General features: G+C 35.8%; 1 long non-coding RNA gene across 1 annotated transcript in view; it reads left to right on the top strand.

Annotated features, from left to right (window-relative positions):
- The window catches only part of LOC311278108, a 33101-nt gene extending 8097 nt beyond the window's left edge, over positions 1-25004 (top strand). The window contains exons 3-4 of the long non-coding RNA XR_014625386.1: positions 9866-9987; positions 24833-25004. This is a non-coding gene — a long non-coding RNA (uncharacterized lncRNA). The remainder of the gene's footprint in view (positions 1-9865; positions 9988-24832) is intronic.
- Positions 25005-26807: the final 1803 nt, after the last annotated feature.

The raw sequence follows: 26807 nt of genomic DNA, 5'->3' as shown, positions 1-26807 counted from the left end.
CAAATGCAATACATACAAATGGGTATTTTCATGTAGGATGGTCTGACTTTAATATTTCTCAAGGTCAGAAACACAATCCAGACTCTGTGTACTATATTATTTTTCCTCTCTAATTTATGAGCTAATTTCTACAGGGGCTGAATAATGAAATATTTCTGCATGTATTACCCTCTTCTGCTGAGGCTTCAAGTCAAAATGAAAATGTTCTGTAATTTCTTATTCAGCAGACTTGAGGGTATATATTTAGAGGGATTCAGTCTTGGCTAGCCGCTCTCATTAAACAGAAGTGAGACAACCACACACACACACAAACACACACACATACACACACACACACAATTACGATGAAATACAAGATAGTACATTGAGAACTGCCTTACATTTCATGTGGTGTGCTTAAATGTTGTTCATACATTCATCCATTTATCATTAATACATTTCTGTATATTCTTTTCTCTTACTAATGCTGTTTGCTAGATTAAAACATTACTATTGTTGTGCATACTTAGGTTAGTTCAAATCACTAACACAAAGTAATAAACTTTAGCATGTACTGTAACTGATGTGAATGAAACCTGCTGTTATTTTACTGTGAAACTCCCTGATTCCAGGCCTTCATTACAAATGAGGATTTTTAAAAATCATGTTATAGTTATCACGAAGAGCAATTTGTAGTGGATAAAACATTTTCCAGCTGAGTGTACTGAGTTTTAATGATATTTACCATTTAAAGGGGCTATAAGTAGAATTCACAAACCCTTGTAATTAGCGACACCGGTGGTCGACAGTTGAACTGCAGCCAGCAACTTTTTGCTCATGCTTGAACTCGTGCATAGAGACGGGCTGCGTCCAACATCACATACTCTGAGTACTTATGAGGCTATTGTTTGAATGAGTCCCTTTTCTTTGCATGACACATTGACATGACAGTACAGAATGGCTCTTTCGGCATTATCCCGAACATTGTATAAGCATTCATTTAAGGCGAGACACGGCAGGCAAAAACATTGTTTTTTTTTTTACTGGTCAATTTTGAGATTTTTGGATATTTGTCTTCAATAACATGTCTTCTTTCAGACTTGTGGTGAAAAAAAGTCTGAAATACACATTTAGGTCTTTATTTTAGACCTGTTCGCGTCTGTAGATTTCTCATAAATTCAACAAAAGTTGGCGTTCTTAATCAACACGCTGCTCCACGATCGCTGCCGGCAGCCTGTCATCACATGCACCGTTAGGAAGATCTCTCTCTCCTGTACAATCCTGTCGGATCCAAATATGGTCATTCCTTTTTATCAGCAACCAATCGTGAAAGTAAAAGGGCTGAATGCGCAATCTCATTGGCTGATGATAAATCTTTAAAGCCCGTTTTCTCAAAATGACTTTTCTCTCATACTCCAAGTCCGAAATCTCCACTTCAGTAGCACCGATATACACCAAACTTTCCAGTCTTGTACCTACTTATATTATGAACACACACTGTAAAAAATTTCTAACCTCCCTCACTCAAAATTTTCTAGTGACTGATAACATCTACATTTTTCAATTGGCCCAAGTGAAATTCTGTAAATTATTAAATTTACAGAATTTCGCTTGGGCCAATTGAAAAATGTAGATGTTATCAGTCACTAGAAAATTTTGAGTTAGGGAGGTTAGAAATTTTTTACAGTGCATTTACAGAGGGATTTGTAAATATATTATTCCTAGCCTGATTTATATAACATTTTATTCCAAAAAACATGGCGAAAATCATTTTTTAAAGGCTATTGACAGTATATTCTGATTTACAGGATAACAAAATTAGATATCCATAAATCCCTCTGTAATTTTTTTCCCATCTAATATGTGGACACAATGAAAAAATTAATTTTAACCTGGCTTTATCCAATACTCAGATTTTTTTTTTTTTTTTTTTTTTTTACTTTATTTAACCCTTATTTAACCAGGTTAGTCTCATTGAGATGAAGAATCTCTTTTTCAAGAGAGACCTGGCCAAGATAGCAGAACAAATTTTATCACACAATCACAAAACAAATACAGAAGAGGCAAAGACAACTCAAGTCCATTTCAATTCAATAAAAAGTGCCATTAATTAAAACAGTTGCACTTGTGGATGGACTCACGTTCTATAGTTTTAACATTACCTTTAAAATCATTTAAGGAAATTAGACACTGTAGTTTAAGTGTTTTCTGTAGGTCATTCCAAGTCGAAGGTGCAACAAACATGAAAGCCCTTTTGAACAACTGTCTGGGCTTGAGGTACATTCACTGAAATAGTTTTCTGGGACCGTAAACCCTAAGTACTCTGTGTAAAAGAAAGAAATTCGGATATGCAACGTGGGAGCCTGCCTATAATGCCCTTATATATAAAGATGTAAAGGTGAGTAAGCCGGCGATTTGACAGAGAGGGCAAATTCACTGTGGAGTAAAGCGTACAGTGATGAGTGAGGGGTCTGCAATTTGAAATAAACCTTAAAGCTCCATGAAACACAGCATCCAAACACCGATGATAGTGGAAACCCTGGACTTTACAGATTTTCAGCTCCTGGATGAAAGAAAAAAGGGGAAAATCCTACAGACTTAAGGAGAGACCAGGATCACAGAGACCTGACAGTACAGGATTCTTTTCATTTGAACCTGTTAATAACCACATAGACAGGGTTACTATCGTTAACTAAAACAAAACAAAAAAAGAAAAAAAAAATTCCATTACTTGAAATAAAATAAAATATTTTAAAAATATTTCTGCTATTTGTCAAGGCAACATTTCTCATTTTCATTTTGTTTACGTTAAAAAGTACTAATAAAAACTAAAACTTAATAAAACTATATAAACATATTAAAAAACGAATAAAAATTACAACAAAACAAAATTACTAAAACTATAACTAAAATTAAAGTGAAACCAAAGTATTAATATATATATATATATATATATATATATATATATATATATATATATATATATATATATATATATATATATATATATATATATTTTTTTTTTTTAAACTACAATAGTATACCAATGATATTACAACACTGCCTATAAACCATTCAATTACTAAAAAATGCTGGGTTGTTTTAACCCAATGTTGGGTCAAATATGGACTAACCCAACGTTGGGTTAAAAAAAATGCAGTTTAAAAATGGACAAATTGCATTTTGGACAAAATCAAAAATGGACAAAAATGCAATTAAAAAATGGACAAATTGCATTTTGGACAAAATCAAAAATGGACAAAAATGCAATTAAAAAATGGACAAATTGCATTTTGGACAAAATCAAAAATGGACAAAAATGCAATTAAAAAATGGACAAATTGCATTGGTTACATTAAAAATGTAACCCAACGGCTGGGTTTGTCCATTTTTAAATTGCATTTTTAACCCAACGTTGGGTTAGTCCATATTTGACCCAACATTGGGTTAAAACAACCCAGCATTTTTTAGAGTGTATACTTAAGTATTACAGTATTTCACAATTGAAACTGAACACTTTTACTCGATTACTAAAACCTAATTTCTTTTAGGACTTCAAAGTGCAAATTGGCTGTCATGACTTAAGCCTCTCCTCGTATTAAAAAGCACATTTTTGTTTCTCTCACTGCGCTAACAAGGTAGAGACAAACCTTAAGCGCGAACACGATCAGCGATCAGTATATAAACAACGATCAGACCAGCTCTGGCTTCAGGATCTTGCTCTCGGTTGTACATCTGGTGTGTCCTAAAGCTTTACATATAGTCAGGACATCATGACACACCAGCTGCTTTACATCCAAACGACTTCAATGAGAAAACCTCCTCCATCTTTTGCCATGATCAGTCAGTTAGAACCTTTTTTAAAAACACTTTATACTTTTAGAACATTGATTGTGGCTTTTTAAATTTATTTGAACTCAAGTACGTTTTTGGCTGGATACTTTTAATTAAGTAAAATGTTGACAGAGCCTTGGCACCATAATAGCAGCCAGTTTTGCACTGGCAAAAACAATCACATTTTTTCTCAGAAAATGTAAAAATCATTAAGAATTTCCTTCTGTTGTTTCCTTTCTGTTCTCTCTCTCTCTCTCTCACACACACACACACACACACACACACACACACACACACACACACACGTGTAAGCATCCAAGCATGATCAGCACACAACGTCTAACTCTCTATTTTCCCTTCATTGTATGACTTTGAGAACTAAATAGCATCGCTTGCTGCGGGTCCCTGAACGCGTCTCTGTTTATTTCCAGCCTCCTACCCTGTTATTACTCTCCCAATTTGGCATCGGCAATCCACGGAGCTAAAAGGCCTTGTGCGATGGACTTTATTCCCTGAGTCATTAAACAACACTATGTCTCGGCAGAATTTGGATTGATTGTAAAATTGCGCCAGAAGCCTGTCTTGAGCTCGGCTTTCTCTCGGCGGGAGATGTTTCCAGAGCGCAGGCCTTTTTGTGCCCGACATCGTCTGATCTGACATAATGGATTCCGTGTTTCGTTTTGTGACAGATATGTTGTACAGCACAACACTGCAGTCATTTCTTCTCCTTTTACCATTTTTTGAGGCAGAGAACGGACATAAAACATTCCATGCACTTTAAATGTAATTGCTGTTCGCATTGCTGTTTTCTTGACATTATTTCATCATCATGCAATACAACAATCAAGAAAGTAAAAGACAAAAAGATCTCGCAGGGAGAAGGAGAGGTGGTTTGAGAAAAACATACGCTGCTCTTAAGTTTTCGTCAATGCGGAGCCCTGAAACAGAGAGCTCAGCTTAAAGGGTTTTCGTTCATGTGAATCATCAATCAGATTCAGTGTTACATTAGACAACGGTCTTAAAGTAGCTTCGATCTGCTCAGGAATAATGTTGAAGCTGGATATTTATAGTTTTTGTTTGATGGGATTCACCCTATTTTGAGATCTAGTATATGCTAACGTTTCAAAAGGTCACTTACTGATTCATAATAAGTTGTCAGAGCTTTTCAAGCACAGTGAATAATTAATCTTCTGTATTTGTATCTTGTTTTCCAGTATCAAGAAACATTTACTTTATAAGAGCAAACGACAAGATATTAAGCCTCGATTTCTGAAAAATGTATACATATTTAGTGAGTTTTTTTGCTTAAAACAAGAAGAATCATCTGCCAGTGCACGGGGTCAGAAAATAAACTTGTTTTCCCTTTGAATTAAGTTTATTTTTCTTACTCCAAATGGCAGATTTAAAAAAAAAGCATAAATCCACTTTAATTCAATACATTTCTCAGAAGACAAGACTTAATATATTTTAGTCATTTTGCTTCTCGATTTAAAAATGTTTTTACTGCAAAAAATGTTTCTTACTTGAAACAATTCTTACTTGAGAAGCAAAGTTACTTCAGATATTAAATCTTGTTCACTGTTGTTTAAAACAAGAAAAAAAATATCTGTAAATGATGTCAGAAAAAGAAATCTGTTTTTTCTTTTGAATTAAGTTGTATTTTTCTGAAACCACTGGCAGATGTTTTTTCTTCTTCTTGTTGTAAGAGTAAACTTTTAAGTAAACAAGACTTTGGTCTAAAAGGAACTTTGCTTCTAAAGTAAATGTATCTTGACTTAGTATTTTTAGATATTTTTTTCTTCTTCAGTGTGGTGAAAACAAAGACCCACAGCATGTTATTTTTTTTTTCCCTTACAATATTTGATAGGAAGAAGCAATGGTTTTTAATGTGTGATGAGAGATCCAGGCTCTTATTTCCTGCTTGGGAGGAAGTCGTGCGTGATTTAGATATCATTAAATAAACCTCTGTTGGTTTAAGCACACGAGCGAGCGGGACCCACACCGGGACCCACCGGCCGTCCCACGTGCCTCATTGTGCCTTTGAATTTGCAAGCTGTGGGATTATTAATGCAAACAGCAGCTCTCTGCAGTGTACAAATCACGGTGTACAAACACTCGCGCTGCTCTATGGGTATTAATTATGCCTCTGTGATGAACTACTGGTACAGAGGGACCGAAACAGAATAATCAGTGTCTGCGGAGGCTCTCGGCTTAAACTCTAACCTTCTGGATGGTTATCATCTTCTCAAGAAAAAGAAATGTAGAATTCTGGGTTTTAAACAGTAGCATGCTTCACTGCATTGCAATGTCTACCTTAGCGATTAGAATTAAACGTGTTTGTTTTGCATTGCATAAAAATCGACTTTTGGCAGTCCGGTAGATAAAGAGTCAAGGTCAAGATGAGTGCATTGCATATTCCCTGCTGTATTGTTGTATGTTGCTCATTCTGGCAAATGCAGGTCATCCTTGTGGTCAACATACAGAAAATTTGCATACTTCACAGAGTATAAGCTACACATTACATTGAAATAGTATTAATGTTTGTATGCTTTGATGCAATATGTTTTTTTGTTTTTTTGAATCAAATATACACAGAATACTATACAGTATGGCCAAAAGTAATGTCCGGAGGGGATATAGTTTTTTTTTTGTGACCCTACAAATTCGATAAAACGATCAAAATATGAGGAATATATTTTATATTTTTTAAGTATTTTAAATATGAAGAAAAAAAACCCCACTAAACTTGGTTAGCATATTTCTCTGACAAAATTATTTGGCAAAAAAGGCTAAAGATTTAATTTTTTCTATGCAAAAAAAAAAAAAAAAAAATGCATTGAAAAACTAAAAGTTTTTTTTATGAAACTTGTTTTTGCATGTTCATAACTTCTTTGTACTTTGTAAAATGAAATGATCAATAAGTTATGACAACATTTATTTTTTACATTGCTTTAACTCATCAAAATAAGTTACGCAGTTTTCAACAACTTTATAAGTTATACAAGATTCAACAAAAATGTTAAAGTAATTTTTAATGTTAAAGTTGAAATGACTTAAACGTCAAAGTTGATTGTACTTAAAAATTGAAGGAAGCAAAAATTCCAAGCACAACTATGCAAAATGCGTACAAAATATTTAACACATTTTTAAATAAAGGGTGAAAGTTTTCATTTCAGTTTGAGTTATTACTTCAAGTTAAATGAAAGTGAGAAATGTTGGCAACTAGCTGAAATATATATTTTTAATATTTTATTTTATTTCAGGTAAAGTTTATTTTAAGTAATGAAAATGTTCTTTTTTTTATGGTTTTAGTTAAGCCCTGGAATGGATGACACAATGGATATCCCACAATGCAATGCAATGCACTTGACTTGACTTTCCATTCCTAATAGCTTTTTTTTTTTTTTACACAATGTTACATTAAAAATTATAATGCATTTTGTTTTTTATATTTAAGTTGATAACTAGATTGCACTCGTCATATGAGGTCAATAGTGCACCATGCATACTGTTTATTGCACAATGTATATTTCACATATTTTAACAGTAGTGTGCCATTTCCAAGGTTAAGTTGAGCCCTTTGCATTCTGGGATACAGTATCTCACGGCACATCTGCGTGTGTATGCAGGGCGAGTCCTCGTGTCCCAGAGCTGGATTCTCTCAGCCGGTGGTTTATTCTCCACAGGTCGTTTCTGCATCGTGATTTGTATAGTTTCATCTCTTATTATTCAAGCCTCTCCTCCTGCACCACAGAGGTTTTAGATATTCATTAGTCTTCATTAGGCCAAAACACAAAGAGCACAAAGAATTAACAAATCTCCCCAATGCACCGCGGCACGTCCGTGTTTTTTTTGTTATTGGAGAAAGAAGGGATAAAGTGAGAGAAAGACAGACAGAATGTCAGACCCAGCATTCAGAGATTGAATATAGGGGGAATGGATGTGTCACGGACGCACACGTGATTGGACTGTAATATTTACGTGATTTATCTTATTTAACATAGAACCAGGTCTTCAAAATCTAAAAGAAAGTCTTTTAAATCACACAGATTATTTGGATGAACTCGGTAAATATGCATACTCAATGACTCTGAATCTGGAGTACTAATTACAAAAACATATGTTCAAATGCATTCATCACATTCTGCATCAGCGGTTGGAAAGTTACTGTGCAAAAACTTTTATTTCCGTGTAAACGCATCCGACAGAAGTTTCCGTCATGCATCCGTCCCTTAATGAGGACAAGCATAAGGTGTAGAATATCGACACTGAGATCTGGCATCTGTATAAATTCATCTGCAGATAAGACACATCTGTCAACATTCAGCACATTTGTAAAGCTTCGCTTGGAATGTAGTTGGTATGACTGGCAGCCGTACACAAACTACTGAGGTAGAACTCGTGTCTGCAATGAATTTGAAAAACATGGTAATATATTTCTATTTTCATAACAGCACCAACATTATGCGGTAAAGCCCCTGTTGACACTGACATTGACTCTGATAGCCATGCACCCGGAGTCATTAGTTTTCAATGACAGCAGGTGATTTCTAAGTGAGTTTGTTTTGTGCATTGAGAATCTTGTTCATGATGTGATGCATTATGCACAAGTGCAGTTGATACAAACTACACAGAGTCGTACATCACTGACACTGTTTATTTGGGATGGCAATATATTGACCTTGATAATGTAGCAGCAGAATTATGACTGTCAAGCACTTAATCACATGCATTACAAAACAAAACCATGTCAAACTAACCACGCTGCATTTTCATCTGCTATTGGTTGGACAAACATGTATTCCTGCTCGGTGCATTTTATATTGTCAATGAAATTTAAGAATTATTTTATACTTGTTTATACACCACCGATCAGTTTGGGGTCTGTAAGATTAGTTTATATTTTTGAAAGAAGTCTCTTATGCTCACCAAGACTGCCTTCATTTGATCAAAAATAAACTGTAGTATTATTCCGTGTTGGAGAAAGTTGCTTTTAAAAGTAATTAGTTACAATATTGTGTTACTTTTTCTCATCTGCACTGTAAAAAGTGATTTAAGTGTACTTAAAAAAAAGTGAGGAAACCCGAAAAAATTAAGTTATGTGAACTTGACAGTTCCACGTAACTTAATTTTTTCAATTACGCATGAAATGTAAAAGTAATGCGTTACTTTACTAGTTACTTGAAAAAAGTAATCTGATTACTCACGTTACTTGTAATGCATTACCCCCAACGCTGCTTGTAATTCACAGTTGCAAACTATAGTATATGAAGTCATACATTACTGACACTTTATATGGGATGGCATATTTACCTTTATAATGTAGCAGCAAAATGCTAATTATGACTGTCAATAGCAATTAATCACATGCAATGCAAAATAAAACATTATAAAAAAAAAAACAGGATTGCTTCCTGAGCAGTTGCTTGGTGCAAAAACATTTCTTTTAGTGCCTTGCATGTGAAAAATTACTTTTTTCTCTCTTTGTTTTGTAATATTAATTGAATGTTTTTCCGTGCCTCCGTTTCTCAAGATAAATGAGCCGTTTCTGTGCTCCTGAAATGAAAGTTAGCCGCATACTGACAGGTTGCTAAAAGGCAACGTTTAAGTTTAACAAGAGGTAGTTAATTAGTCCACTGCAACAGACCAACTAAAGGCCGGCACGCTGATTATAAAGTGATTATCCTTGATGTATACAGAAAAACTGTACTTATATACTTTCTGGAATTTTTACAAAAAAAATACACCATTGCACATCGCTAGTCTGTAGAAAAACAGATGAATTGCTGTCGTGACCTTTGCAAGAGCTCAAAGATGAAAGTCCTTCGTCTACCGCGATTGGAAATTAGTGGACTTGCTCATGAGCTCTAAAATGCTCTTTAACCGCTCGTGTTAAATTTGGTCACACTGGCAGTAAAGAATACAAGTGAATCTGTTTCTTAATTTATGTCAATTTGGCGGTCTTCCAGTCTCAGCGGACGATTGCATTTGTCTGGGCCGAACTGATTTATGACAATTACAACCTGCCTGTTGAGTGTCTGTTCTTTTAAAGGTTTACACCGGCTGAAGTGTGTGTCCACCACCTCATTGGGACGCTCAGCTCGTGCCAGAAGGATGCAGTTAGATGGAGCACTCGGACTGCGCTGAGATCTGTGGAGTGTCTTCATGCTCAAGGTAGGATCTCACAGTAATAGTCCTCCATCATCGAGGCTTTGAGCTGAAATCTGAAAGATAGAAAGATGTTTTCTCATTTCCCGTCTTGACTAAAGGGTCTTTCTGAAGGGCAAAGAATGCTTCTGTCATAATAGACCCGCTGACATCATGTCATTGATGTCAATGGGTCACGAGACATGTGATAACACAGAGATCAAACCTGGCTCAGGGCGTCTTGACATATTTTAATGTTTTGAGACTTCAGGTAACGTTTTATACAGTACTTTGGCCTTTTCCTTTATTTAATAAAATATTTATAATGCATGAGGCTTATGGACTACTTTTGTTATGCTTTTTGTCATGCACTTTTACCATGTCCAGCATCTTGGATGATTTAACTATATATATATATGTATATGTTTCTTGAGCAGCAAATCATCATATTAGAATGATTTCTGAAGGATCATGTGACACTGAAGACTGGAGTAATGATGCTGAAAATTCAGCTTTGATCACAGGAATAAATGACATTCTAAAACATATTATAATAGAAAACAGTTTATATGATAAAAATAGTTCACTATTTTACTGTTTGTACTGTATTTTGGATCAAATAAATGCAGCCTTGGTGAGAAGAGACTTCTTTCAAAAACATTTAAAACAATGTGCAGACCCCAAACTTTTGAACAGTATAAGAATAACTACATTTAATTTAAAATGATAAAAAATACTAGAATTATAAACTGTTCTGGTTAGGAATACGTGTTTGTCCAACCAATAGCAGATGGAGATGCAATTCTTTGTGCCACTGAAGTTACACATTTGACCTTTAAAATGAACAAGATTCTATCACAAAATTCTATTAGAATCAACGTAAGATAAATTTCCCATTTGCTTCATATAAAAATCTTTATGGAGCCACTTTTGGAAAGAAATGCACAGTTTATACTGTTCAAATACATATCTCTTTATCATTCGGATGTGTTCTGAAGCACTGTTATTGTCTAGCTTTCTAATTATATTGAGAAAAGGAGGTTATTTTCTAGAAGTGCACAAAAAAGCGAACAAAACCCCTTTTATTTAGTTGATGGGGACAGTGAGCGCATCAAACCGTCTCAGCGTGGAGGACAGCTCTGGGAGCGAGCGCACCGCTGCGGGGGAGAGCCGTGTCCCAGAAATCTCTTCCCTCTCAAACTCCTGCGGATCTCTAGGGGCCGTGGGAATCACTCTCAATCCTGCCTGCTGTGTGTGAGGTGGCGAGGTCTTTAGCAGCCCTTTCCCTCGGTGGGACAAACTCTATAAGCAATGATGGGGAAGGACAGACGTCGGACTGTGCTTGTAAAGGGCGACCCTTAGGGGCTGTTTACACCTGGCCACTTCATGAGTTTTCTCAGATCGGATAGCTAGTTATCGGATAGCGTGTTATAGGCTATGTAATGTTATAGCCAGATATGACGACGCTACTGGAACACGCGTCACCGCAGATGAGAAGCTGAGCATCTATTCATTAAGCCAACGTGCAAACTATCGCAAAGTAAAGAAACGAAATGATCTTACCAGGGCTGTTGCCGCTCTCTCTAATTGCGGTCTTTGATTTTGATGATCAATAAAATGCAGCTCATATCTGTTGCTTTCGGTGACGTGCACTCCATTAAATCTGCATATAGTGCGAGAGTTGAAGATCGGATTTAAATTCGTTTCGCAAAAACACATTTATGTGACCAGGTGTAAATGAAATCGTTTTGATAAATCAGAAAGCCATCCGATCTTAGAAAACGCATGAAGTGGCCAGGTGTAAACAGCCCCTTAGAGACATGAGCTCTCTTTAGGTGCGGCACAGCTAGTTCTGTCTATACAACATTCTCTATATGGCTCTTTGGAGATCTGAAAACATCTTGACGTTACATTATAGGTCAGTCAGGGGTGCATATCCCTAAAGCATCGCTGGTGAAGTTCCATTGTTACCAGCATAGTTCAATGAATCTGTGTTTTCCGAAACCATAGTTCCAACGAACATTCATGAACAGCATCGCAAAGTTGTGTGGTTGGAACTACATCTCTCGACCCGTGGTTAGAAACGGTTTCTTGCTAGAATGACACATGGTCTTACTCTTAAATACTGTAGGTCTTTCTCTTGGCACAATGAGCAAGCAACATGCAGTACATTCTATGGGCCCTATTTTAACGATCTGAAACGCAAGTATCAAACCTGAAACGCAAGTAACTTTGTGGGCGGGTCTCGCAAATCTAAAATGGGTTGGTCTGAAGTAGCTTCATTATTCATAGGTGTGGTTTGGTGTAATGTGAAATAAACCAATCAGAGGTCAAACCTCACATTCCCTTTAAGAGCAGGCGCGCTTGTTCCATGGCGGATTGCTATTATAACGGCGGATTTGCCAGGCGCACGCCAGGAGCGTTCACAGCCGAGGAGACCGACGTTCTCGTCAGGGCCGTAAAACACAGAGAAGTGACATTGTTAAACAGGCGTATTATAATTAGTAAATGTGTAAGCTAGATTTATGCCTATTTTTTCACATCTTCATGGACACAACAATGATTTCCCTTGTGTGGTAATATTTTTCCTTGTAATTATGTATGGTTTGCAAAAATGTCAACTGCTGCGTCTGTGTAGATGAGAGAAGCAAAGTGTATGCGCGTTGTGCACACTCTACATTATGGCCAAGCATGCGCCCTTAAAATAGCATCTGAATAACGCGCCACTGACTTTAGACTAGGTTTCTCCTGGTCAGTGGCGGAATTGTTTTCTGAAACTGCAAAATAGCACCAGGGAACGTTTGCGCCGGAACACGCCTCCTCTTTTTGCTGATCCGCCCCCGGGAGCGCAAGTTCATTCCCTAATTTACCGACGTGCGTCTGTGGAGGGAAAAGTCCGCTGTGCATCGGGTGCAAAATAGGAATGATACATGCGTCGGTGTACAAAGTCAATTGCTCGGTGAAAGATAGGGCCCTATATCTTTTATTCCAAATATACGCAAATTCTCCTATTCTACCACTGCATCTGAAATCGCATACTGTATACCCAAATAACAGGGAACATTCCCGTAACTTTCGCTAACATTCTTTAAAAGTTATGTGAATTTTAGGTAAAAAAAAGTTCTTAAAATAATGTTTATGAAACGTTCTTATAATGTTGTTAATAGTTAACATTCTCGTAATGTTGAGAGAAAACGTTCTTAGAATAACATTCTCAGAACATCCTTATAATGTTATTTTTATATGCTGAATGTTTTTATAATGCTATCATAAAACGTTGTGAGTACGACGTTCATGGAACATCCTTACAATGTTATTTTTACTTAATGAACATTCTCATGACACTCATGACGTTTTTATGATTTTTTTTAATAGTTGCTGAATGTTTTTGGAATGTTTGCATAAAACGTTGTTACGTCGTTGTACGGGAAACGTACCCTATAGTTCAGCATTTTAGCTCTCGGTTTAACCAGTGCGATTCTGTACCTTCCCAAATTACTAATGTACATCGCTCATCTAGTCAAGCTGCTGTTTCCTTATGATATTTAAAATTGATAAATATATTAACCATATTAAATTTTTCACAAATTATATATTTTATTTGATTATTAGATGATGCATTTATCTAGCACAGAAATATTTAGTATTTACATTTTAAATATTTAAATAAGAATTTAAATATTGAAATGAGACACCATTAAACTTTGAGCAATTCATTTTCACAAAATGCAACTTAAAAGTCAATTTAAAAAAAGCAAACATCTGGACTTTTACAACTTGAATGAAGGAGTTGAAGACAAAATATTTGACTAATTAAAATAAGACCTAAAATGTGGCACCGATTTTTTTTTAACCAGTTTATTGACATAAACCAGCCTGTTACCTATTGTAAGTTAGATGCATTTTTAAACAGACTAATGCAAAACATTGATGCTCTGAACAGATACTAAAAAAGACTGATTTCAGAGAGAAATCCTCAAGAAAGCAGAACATTTGCCATCGCCGCCAGCAAACATGATCTTGTTTCATAGCAGCGGTATGTTGACAAGTAAATGTTTATGAATACAGGTTTTTCCATGATAGATGGTTCCCTTCTGCATTTTTTCCTTTGGTAAGGTGTCACCTGCGTATGACTAAAGGGTTCATCAAAGTTATATAAACTGACAGAGATAGATGATACCCCTCAGAACACTAACGGAGGTGCTTTGGCATAATCCATCAAAATTAAGTTTGCACTTCCCTTCTTAAATGGACCAAAGAGGTCTCGTGCATTCTGCCTTTTTTTGTCACCCAATTTGGAGAACGCAGAAGACTCCCTCTCATGCTTTAGAGCATGCATTTAACAATTTACCTGAATAAACCCATCAAAACAGTCACCCGATTTGCATTTAGCGTCTACACGCTTGAGTAAATCCTTACCTTATTCCTTAAACGTTCTTACAAATACATTTATGTTGAAATGAAGTGGTGCTTCGGGCAGCAGACTGCACAAGGGAGGGGAAGAGACACAAATCTGCATTTCATTTCTGAACGACCTCCAAAAAAAGCGCAAGCCGCCATCGGCCTGAAGGGAAAGAGAAGCCAGAGGAGGATATGATTGTGTTACAGAAAACAAGATTTATATGCTTTTTCTTCCTAATAAACCTTATGAGAACTATTTATCGATCATTAATCTCTTAATCTCTCTCTCAAATAACTACATTAGTCTGCTATCGGTTGCTCAAGCCACTAGCTCTAAAATTACATTTTGAAATTAGCAACGGAGGCGTTGGATTAGATGCGTAAGAAATTCTTCCTATACACAAGAGCGTTTTAAGGACAGCAACTTGACAACTTGACAACTTGTCGTGTCTTGAGGTGTGGTAACTGTAGTATCAGCCGAATAATTTCCTTACAGTATTTTTAAGGTAGCTTAGAGTTAACCAGTTTTACTGTAGCATTACTAGCATTTTTTTTATGGTGAGAAATGGTCAAGTTCATATTGAGATATCTGACTATTGATTGAAAACTTGGGTATCTTGTCAAATCTGAGCACATTGTTGAGTTGTTTTTTTTTATTTCAGTTTTAATGTCATTGCTTTTTTCAATTTAATCTCATTGCTGTCTGTGAGAAAACAGCTGAGATATCAAGATGTCGACCTGTGGTTTTTCTTTCCCATTGGCAGGGAATGGAGAACATGTAGAGTGAAGAAGTGTGTGAGTGTGAGGAATGAGTAAAGCTGATTAAAAATCCTCCTCAGATTTTTAATCAGAAGGTGTGTTGTGGCAGATGGCCTTTGCTTTGACTGTATCCTGGCCTCCCACACACTAACACAGGCATTATTCTTACCCATCAGCCCACTCAAACTCCAAGACACTGAACGCTGACCGTCAACACACTCCTGATGGCTGAATGAGAGCTTCAGAAAGCACATAAACCAACAAAGGGATAACCCCCCCCCCCCCCCCCCAACAAAAAACCCAAACAATAAAAAATCTTTTATTTAATTTTTTTTCTGTGCTCATGTTGCCAAGAAGCCAACCACAATAAAAAAAATCTCAATTTGATCTCGAGTATTTCTCATTACATTCTTCCAAGACCAACTGATCTGAGCTGCTATAGGCTACAATCATTTTACTTTATTTTACTGTCAACTATTGATTCATTTACATCTGTATTTATTTCTCTCAAGTACTTTATTTGATTTATTTTATTAATTTTTTTTGAAAAAAAAAAAAAATCCTTTTGAGCATAGAAGTGACAATTCACAATCCAGACTTGAGTGGTTGTAATTCAGAAGACTATTACTGAGGTGAATGCGCTTTTTTTTTTTTTTTTTTTTTATAAAAGTTTAAGTTGACTGTAAAACAAATTTACTGTACTAAACATTTTTTTATACAAAATTTTTTTTACTATAAAATTGCTATAAAATTAAAGCCATATGTCTAACCAAGTTGTGTTTCAAATTTGAAGTTGATATGACGAAAATTGAGTTTTTGTTTGGCTATACCAAAAATAGCCACCAGGTGAGACCCACACTCCATTGGATTTTTTTAATGCGTTCTGTCACAAATTAATAAATGCGTCATTATATTACTTCTATCACAAAACAGTCATCAGAAATGGAACCTTGAGTTTCAGACCTTTCCGACGATGGGTTTTTCAAGATTAGACATTTTTTGATTATAAAATAAAAACAATGCATTTTGTAAACATGACACCGTCCACTAGGGGGAGGAGCCTGCTAAAAGGTTTTAAACTACCGTTTCATTGGTAATGTAATGTCCGACTTCAAAACGGTTTTAACAGGATGAATTTTGAGTTTCTGCGATTTCGACTGATACCGAATTTATGATGATTACGGAAATATGTGATAAGGAAAACAGGCAATAAATAAACTGATACATTTTGTAAAGAATTTTGTTGAATATAAAAATTAGTTTGAAATACAATATATATTTGTATTATATTTGCTTTTTATTTTCTATAAAAAAAAATAAAAAAAAAATAAAAAAAACTTACTGACCCCAATCTTTGTATACAGGCTTGGCATGGTATTTGCGTCTATAGCACACCGGCACATGCTAGCAGCAGTAGATCGATCCATAATAGCCACTTTTCAAGGCTAAGACGTTTATCTGTGTGAAGAGACATAATGAACACTTGATCTTACTGAGGCACGTAACGTCTACGACCTGTCCCACTTGAGCCACACAAGCCAAAACGCAAATTGATGCAGTTCACAAACAACACAGAAACCAGCAAATGTTGTTAGCAATTCCCTCACTGACAAAAAATTCAAAAGAGATCATCAAAGGCAAACGTCTTCTGAGATACAAATCAGCAAAGCGTCTCTCTATACTGACAGCTGACGAGCATCATAATGAATGAACTGCATCGAGTCGGCTTCAGAACACCGTGGGTCTTTTGTGATTGCTCGTGTAATCTGAAAGGTTTGTGAATCTTGTTGGTTGTTGATGTGGAGTGGTTTAATTTAGTCTTTTTTTTTTTTTTTTACTCATTAATGTTATTCAGGTTCAATAAATCTGCATTTAGATCATCAAAACCTCTTATGAGACTCCAATTGAGTGGCAGTCCAGGGGCCTTATTAATAAAACGTGCAAATTTGATCTTAGAGTGTGTGCGTATACGCTAAAATCCATGCCAACGTTCAGATTTATAAAAACCGGTCTTTGATGTGGAAAAGTGCAGGTTCTAAATAGACGACTGCACTTTCCTTGAGGCAGAGAGTCAGAGCACTACAGCTGCAGGTATTTGGAAATCAAAGCAGCAATAATACTAACAAAACCCTGTTAGATACATTAAAGTTCAATTATTTAGTCTAATCTAGTTCCACACGTGTAAATTATTTCAGCCAATCTATAGGCTTTGAAAATGGCCTGTAATGTAATGCATTTGTGTGTGTGTGTGTGGCGTATGTTCGTTTTTTGTGCATATACGTTCGTTTTCTCTGAATCACACGTGCGCACATTTGAGAAATGATATTAGATCAAATGTAGGACGGTCTCTACGCAACCTTTTATAAATGAGACCCCAGGAGAGGTTGCTGAATCTCTTCAAAAAAGCATGGGCTTTTATGTGTTCTTTAAAAAAAGAAAAAGATTAGAAAATAATGAATAGAGCCTAAAACAATGTGCAAAGTAATTTACAGGATATCACACCTTTTATGAATAAAAACAGGCATGCATATAGCAATGAAACCAATTTAACTGTAAACAAATTATATCTGCATCGCTAAGTTCAATCCAACCAGAAATAGAATAATAATTAAAAAAAAGATTGTTAAACTCACAACAAATCCAACGATTTTTCACTTTGTATTTGACAGTGAGATAAGAAAGCACCATATTACTGGTGTACCATTAGTATACAATTTTGATATTTTGCTCTGCTAGTGTCCATAGAATGCCCAAACGATGTTATATCAGCAGAAATATTAATGATGCTACTGTCATCACAAAGCACACAAAACACAGTGTATAGCATAAAAAGAAACAATAATGAACATGTCTAGCAACCCGTGCCATGGTAACAACACACACACAGCATGCAATATCTCATCATTCTGAACCTCTGCCTATGAAAACACCCCAAAACATTTGGCATGTGGACCCAAACTTGCTCAGAGCTCAATTGTCTGCAATGCGTTATTGGTGGCACTACAATATTGTATTCTATTTCTTACTAGCAGGACACCCCGGGCGAGTTTAACAGAGCTCCTCCCCCAGGGGGAGCCTCAGAGGTTAGATATAAAAATAAAAAGGTATTGTGGCAGGATCCCGACAGAGACGAGAAGCTGTTCAGTTTGAATGGAAGTCAATGGAGGAGATGTGTGGAAACAGCTTGTCATGATCATATATTGATGTACTGTTCACTAATCAGCATGTTTGCTACAGTTTAACATTTATTTTGGAGTGAGCTACATCATTTTATATTTTTATAGTACCAAAAAAAAAAAAAAAAAAATCACAATTTTGCAACACTATACATTTAATTATATGTGTTCTGTAAGCAAAGATTGACTGCTATATAACTTTGAACAAAAAATTCAAAAAGGAAAAAATATATATATTTGCCTCCCCGTATCATAATCAAACACAGATAATCTCTCTAGAGCATAATGAAACAGTAGAGTCAAAATATTGTGAAATCTCAATTATTGGATCAAAACAAGTGAAAGACTGACTTACAAGGTTGTAGATAAATCTAATGAAAGGAGGATGGAGTTCTGGAGGATGGAATATCTACAATATGGAGACAATCTTTCTATTGTTCACAGACTGAACATGGTGTGATTTGTTACAACTACTGGGTTGGTGATTGGAAAGATTATAACGTGTTGTTAATTATCAAGACTAAAATAAAGATGTCAGGGAAAGATCCTCTTATAGAAGCATCATTATCTGATAAAAGATGTGATAACACCTACTGCAGTCTTTTATGTGCTTGATCAATATTGATATCAGCCTCATGAACCACTGCCCACATTACTTTTTCCTGCATGAGGTTCACTTTTTTTTTTGCACCAAAGCACACAATTTAACCATTTTCTAACCAAGATTTATTCTGTACACTATTTTCTTAGTTTAGTGCTGTTCTGAGCAAGCATCATTTGTATGGATGGCCATATGCATATGGAAATTATATGCAGATAAAGGTCATGCATAAGAAAAAAAAAGTGTGGAAAGTTGGGGGAAACTTCTTGGGGGAGGAGCTTTATGCACAATCCAGTGTTGTACAGTTAACTAGAAATAAAACTAATCAAAATAATTTTCAGTAACTGAAATAAAGCTGCAATAAAAATATAATATAACTATTAGATGAAAAACCTAAACAAAATAGCTTCCAAAAACAAAAGACACATACAAATTAATTTACTCAAATAAACAAGTACTAAAATTACTAAAACCGAATTAAAAATAGCTAAATCACATAAAACAAAAGCACATAAAATTACTTAAAAAAAAAAAAAAAAAAAAAAAAAAATATATATATATATATATATATATATATATATATATATATATATATATATATATATATATATATATATATACAGACCCTTTCCAAAAAATGAGAATATCATGGAAAAGTTTATTTATTTCCATAATTCCATTCAAAACGTTAAACTTCCATAGATTATAGATTCAGGGCCCACAACTTAAACGATTTCAAGTATTTAGTTGTTTATTTGTACATAATTTGGGCTTCCAGCTCATAAAACCCACGAAAACAGGATTTAAACAAATTTGAATATTACATGAAATCACACAGTAATTACACAGTAATACCATGGTCATTGAAGCAGGTTTTGGTTCTTTTGGCAGTGTGGGCAGGTGCAAATCCTGCTGGAAAATGAAGTCAGCATCTCCATAAAGCTTGTCTGCTGAAGGAAGCATGAAGTGCTCTGAAAATGTCCTGGTAGACGGCTGCGTTGACTCTTGATTTAATAAAGCACAGTGGACCAAAGTCCTCTTTTCTGAGGAGAGCAAATTTTGCATCTCATTTGGAAACCAAGGTCCCAGAGTCTGGAGGAAGAATGGAGAGGCACACAATCCAAGATGCTTGAAGTCCAGTGTGAAGTTTCCACAGTCTGTGTTGGTTTGGGGAGCCATGTCATCGGCTGGTGTTGGTCCACTGTGCTGTCCACTCAACGCAGCCGTCTACCAGGACATGTTCAGAGCACTTCATGCTTCCTTCAGCAGACAAGCTTTATGGAGATGCTGACTTCATTTTCCAGCAGGATTTGCACCTGCACACACTGCCAAAAGAACCAAAACCTGCTTCAATGACCATGGTATCACTGTGTAATTAATTACTGTGTGATTTCATGTAATATTCTAATTTTTTTAAATCCTGTTTTCGTGGGTTTTATGAGCTGGAAGCCCAAATTATGTACAAATAAACAACTAAATACTTGAAATCGTTTAAGCTGTGGGCCCTGAATCTATAAGCTATGGAAGTTTAACGTTTTGAATGGAATTATGGAAATAAATAAACTTTTCCATTATATTCTAATTTTTTGGAAAGGGTCTGTATATAATAATAATAGATACTACTGTATAAATACTAAGGGTACATTTACATGACAATCATGTACTAAAAATGTGAAAAGTTTTTCCCTTTGTGTTTTTGAAAAGTTTTGCGTACAAACGTTCACAGGGATCAGGGAAACCGTCTAAAACGCTGTATTATTCATGCCAGGCCAATAGTTGGCAATGTCACTTTGTAAAGAAACACGACACACCTATACGTAGACTGAACACGTAATACGCATGCGCGTGACGTCACCGTTTTCACAAAGTTGTGTTTTTGTACTTACACGGAGACGATACCGGCATCACTTTTTGAATCCGCCGCTGTTGTTGTGTAAATGAACGGCGAAACACATTAAAAGTTTTCAGTTTTTAAAATAAAATAACACCGTCTTTATGCAGGATCTGGCAAGACATTTATTTTTTATTTTTTATATATATATGCAAAGTTTTATATGTAAACCTCCAGCCATTTAGAAATAATACTATTTAACCTCCTTCCAACTGAATTGGATGGATTTCTATTAGAAAGGCGGGCTGTCATTTATAAATCCAGTGTGTGTGTGTGTGTGTGTGTGTTCCCATGCTCACATGTGGCCCTCTCTTCACCTCCTCATGGACTCTCAGGATAAATCTCCCGCACCTGCTGGCTTGTTCTCAGTAATGTGTGGTTATTCTCTGGTGTCGTGTCTCGTGTAATTCCTCCTGCAGTCTCTTCACCCCTGGGATCTGGATTACCACCGTCACCATTTTGCTGGAGAAACATTAGATTAATTGTAAAGCTCCAAAAAGTGGGACAGCTGCATATTTCATGTGCTGCCACGATGGCATGAAGAATATCTCACTCTTCTCTTTCGGTCTGATTTCCTCTCTCTCTCTTTTCTTTATGCTCCCTAGAGCTGCAGGCGTTTCTGAGGGAGGGAAAGGGAGAAGGAAAAGGTTAGTGTGAAGGAGAGGAAAAGGCTGGAATGGTTTGATAAAATGATAGCGCTCTCCTCGCTGTATAATCTCAGTGAATGGGTGCCGATCAAGTGTGGCACAGCACCTGCGGATGGTTCCTCACTATTGCCCGTCCTACCTCTTTACTCTTTATCATTTCTGACTTGTGCAATCTATACATCTATGTCAGACTCAAGTGTGTGTGTGTGTGAGTGTGACACTTCTGATCAGGGTGTTTGTGTGCAGTGCTGGGAAAGGTACTTTGAAATCATAATACATAAAAAAAGATGAATGTTGGCTTTACTTAAAATCCAACTAGTGTCTTGTGTTTCTACCGAGCTGTGTAAACTAGTTCCTAAAACCCACAATTAAGTTGTATGGACTAAAAAACTGTAATAAATGAGACAAAGGTTCTTAAGGTAAAAACGGTGTGGAATTTGTTAGTTGTGTATTGTATACCCTACTGTAAAATCCAGCATTGCAGGTCACTAGCACATGGTTTGCTGGTACACCAGCTCAATTTTGCTTGAGAACAGCATGACTATACTGGTCCACCAGCATAAACCATCATAAACCAGCCTGAACCAACATGGAATTTATGGTGGTTTATGCTGGATTTTTTTCAACATGCAGGATACATTTTCATTTTGCATGATTTTATGTTAATCTATCAAAAGATCAGCATGCATCCATGGGCAATTTCAGGTGCTAAAAAAGCTGTACCCGAACTGCTCGTCCGAGTGGAAAAATGATGTACAGTACTGTTGCCAGATATTGATTACAGAAAATCACCAAAATACAGTTGATGCCAAACTAACTCAATCAAATGAACAAAAAGTAAATGTATATTTCCATATTTTTCTCAAACAAAATAATTTGTGAAAATCCATGGAAAACATATTCTCCCAAATTTTTGGCAATCAATAGACAGACAGACAGACAGACAGATAGATAGACAGATAGACAGACAGATAGATAGATAGATAGATGGATCTAGATGGATAGATAGATAGATGGATTGATCTAGATAGATAGATAGATAGATAGATAGATAGATAGATAGATGGATTGATCTAAATGGATAGATAGATAGATAGATAGATAGATAGATAGATAGATAGATAGATAGATAGATAGATAGATAGATAGATAGATAGATAGATAGATAGATAGATAGATAGATGGATGGATGGATGGATGGACGGACGGATTGATAGATAGATAGATCTAGACAGACAGACAGACAGACAGACAGATAGATTGATCTAGATGGATAGATTGATAGATGGATTGATCTAGATAGATAGATAGATAGATAGATAGATGGATTGATCTAAATGGATAGATAGATAGATAGATAGATAGATGGATTGATCTAGATAGATAGATAGATAGATAGATAGATGGATTGATCTAAATGGATAGATAGATAGATAGATAGATAGATAGATAGATAGATAGATAGATAGATAGATAGATAGATAGATAGATAGATAGATAGATAGATAGATAGATTTTGGGGACAAATTTGTACCTAGATAGAACAAAACCTGACAAAATCTCCAAAAACATCCCTTTAGAGACGTCCTCATGTGTAAATCTGGTGTAAAAATCCCATATAAATGTTTTCTAAAAATGTACAAATGCAGAAAGTTGTGTGTGATGGGCAGGTTTAGGGGTCGGGTTAGTGTGAGGGGAGTGTATTTGTACAGTGTAAAAACCATTACGTCTATGGAATATCCCCATTTAGATAGCCAAGTAAACGTGTGTGTGCGCGCGCGTGTGTGTTTGTGTGTGTGTCATCACTGATCCTCAGCAGCTGCGTGTGTCTTGCGCGTCGTCCCGCAGCAGGTGTGAGATTACGGCGAGCTCTTCTTCTATCGCTGAACAGATGTGAGGGGTATTAGACGTGTGTTTGTCCATGCACACATGCACACACACACACACACACACACCTCAGCGCGCTGTAGAAGATCTTCCACTGACCCTGGATCAGAATCCCCAGCGTCTGCTCCCTGTGCAGAACACGCATCACGTCACCTTTGACCCTCCGCTGTGAGGGCCGATATGAGAGGATCACAGCTGGGGTTCACGCTCACTCCATCGGGGCTTCATCGCTGGCTCCATCACTGGCTCTATAGTGCAGGTCGTGGTGTATTCGGCGTATGGAGAACATTTATTGAAAGACCACATTATCTGCACATCATTTGAAAAATGTGAGACATATACAGTGAGGCAAGAAAAAAAGATAGAATTTAAAAGTTTAGGGTCAGTGAGAGATACTGAAATGTTTTTGAAGGAGGTCTCTTCTGCCCATCAGGGCTGCATTTATTGATCAAAAATACAATCAAAAATGTAATATTGTGAATTATATATATTTTTTAAACATTTTCTTTCTGTTTTCTGTTTAAATATATTGTAAAATATAATTTGTCCCCCCGTGTGATCAAAGCTGAATTTTCAGCATCATTACTCCAGTCTTCAGTGTCACATGATCCTTCAGAAATCATTCTAATATGATGATTTGATGATCAAGAAACATTTCTCATTATAATCAATGTTGAAATCAGTTGTGCTGCTTCAGATTTTAATCGTGAGACATTTTTGACATTTTCAGGCTTATTTGATGAATATAAAGTTAAAAAAATCAGCATTTATGTGAAATAGAAATCTTCTGTGATGTTATTCATGTCTTTACTGTCAAGTTTGATCAATATAATGCATTCTTTCTGAATAAAAGTATTAATTTCTTCCAAAAAACAAACAAACAACGCCCATATTAAAAGCATCCCAAAACAGACTTTCCGAAATACTAACAGAAATGAAAGACTTTGCCTTTAGATTAACTTTATATTTTCTTACCTGGCTGATACTTCTAGCTCTGACGTCTTCATCCAATACGTTGGAAATCATCACATCTGTTTTTTTCAAACGCAAAATCAAACCCTTTACATTAGTTTAGTGTTTTGGTGGTAAAAGAAATATATGTGTTTAACAAAACATATTTGGGTACATTTTTTTTTGAGTTCTATTATATGGCCTTATTCATCGGAGGTATACGATGCCGAATCAAATTTGGTACGAAGCGGTATCAAACATTTACAAAGCTTTACAAAGAAATATCTGCCTTAAAATGTGTGGACTGACGTCAAAAGATGATGTGTTTCAGAGCGCTGATGTGTGTCATGAGGGAAACTCTCACTTACTAGTGGAAACAGAGCCCTATTGTTCAACTTCTGTAAAAAAAAAAGAAAGAAAGAAGAGGTGATATAAAGTTAATGTTATACTGCATGTCTCAACAGCGGGGAATGAAAGTGTGTGAGCTGTCAGTGCAGCATGAAGAAAATGGTTCGCCAGTGATGTTTTTTTCTTTTTCTTTTTCTTGGTTTATTTACAGACGGAATGACTGAGGAATCACTATTACAGACGACAAAAGACCATTCATCTCTGTTTCAAAAGGCCATTGTCTTATATTCACATCTAGATTCTCAAACATTCAAATTTAAAACAACGTGATGTTGACCAATGTGCTGTACAGTCACACAATAAAATTACAGAATAAAATGGGTTTTTTTTTCAGACAAAACAATGACTAACAAACATCTGTAAAGAGCCTCTTACCAATTAACCTACTGAACCAAACGCTTATTCTAGCAAATGCAATTTCAGATTTCGTTTAAAATAACCTAAAGAGGGAGCCAGTCTCAGGTATAACAGCTTTTGGTGTTTATATAATTACATACTTTTTATGGAAGATGCTCTTTTTTTTTACTTTTTTTTTTGATGCAATAGAACATTTTTGGTTATTAAATTAAATAATAAATTAAATTAAATTGAAAATTAAATTAAATTTTCTTAATTAAATTAAATTAAATTAAAATACTTAATTTACTAAAATTAAAATAAAGCTAAAAATGCATAAAAATTACAAAAGCACAATACAATTTTTTTTTTTTTTATATAAAAGCTGATTAAACATTGAATGAATTCTATAATGTTAAATAATACTAAAATAACACTAATAATTATTGCACTTCAATGGCTTTGTTTTGTCCATAGTATAAAAAAAAAATATAATTAGGCCGGTTATGTGTTGCATACATCAGACACCGATCATGCACTTTTTAGTCACTGCAAGACCGTTAGCATGCAAAAGCACAGTACAACACATGGTTAGCATGATAAATACCTTTCCGAGAAATTACATCTGTAAATTCATCCTTGCTGCTAAAAAAAAAATCACTAGTCAACCTCACTAATCCACTTTGTTAGATGATTTATCAACCATTCGGACCTATTGCTAACTATCATGTGCATATTGCATGCATAAAATACAGTTCAGTTGATAAAAACTGTACGACAAGCATAATGGTACCTTTCATTACTAATGTAATGCAGACTGAAAATGCACAGGCCCAACGCTAGAGTTAACATAAACTGTAATGTTGTTTCCTGGTGCTTCCCATCACTTGCTATTTGCATCAGTAGTCTCCAGGGAGAAATAATGAGTGCGCTAACTAAGTGTTCTTTACTTATGACTACCTTTATTTTAAATATGGCCTCTCTGGTTTTGGCCCTATGCTGCAGTGCTGCTATAGTTGCCATATATCTTCTGCGGGCTGCCCACTGTAATGGATAGCATCACCTTAAGTTACACTCGCCATTCGCCTCAAATATATGTCCCTGTCTTCCTACAGCCAGCTCTGTAAAATTATTAAGTAGATTTAAAAAAACACTTCCATAACATACGGGCCAAACATATGAAGGGCGAGAAATTGCATCGAATAATACAAATAAAGGACATTGGTCTTTGTCCAGGAGAATAGTGCTTAAGTTAATGCCTTTTTGTATGCTGGGATGGGCTCAAATCCAACAACAGCAGCAGGTACAATGAAATTGGACATCTTTTACAGATGGAGAGCGGAAGCAAACAGCAGTTTTCTGGGCTCACGGATACATTAAGAGACTGGAGCGCACCGGGTTTGGCTACGCTCTCCGAGAGCCGAGACAGATGTGGCGTTCTGTGACGGCACCAGCATGCAGTCTCAATATCCCAAATCACTAAACAACTTAAACATGCCAACAACATGGACTTCGGGAAGAGGACAGGCTGCACATTGATGATGTTTAGAGCGACTAAAAATGAATCTCGACGGTATGTGCATAATACAGTTTTTCTCAGTCGCTTTGGTGCATTTCTCACATCACTATTTGCATTTGCACAACAGTTAGTTCAACCTCCACAACATTTAGTCATTTGTGCACATCATAGTAGCAGTTTCTCATTCCTTCCAACAAACTGCAAATGCTTTTGGACATGCATCAATTGCTTTCATACAAATCTCTGCTGTTTTATAACATTATCATTTGCT

This window comes from Rutilus rutilus, assembly GCF_951802725.1.
Source record: "Rutilus rutilus genome assembly, chromosome: 19".
In the NCBI taxonomy this organism is placed as follows: domain Eukaryota; kingdom Metazoa; phylum Chordata; class Actinopteri; order Cypriniformes; family Leuciscidae; genus Rutilus; species Rutilus rutilus.
The sequence above is the reverse complement of the archived record's forward strand: the minus strand, read 5'-3'. Positions and strand labels throughout refer to the sequence as shown.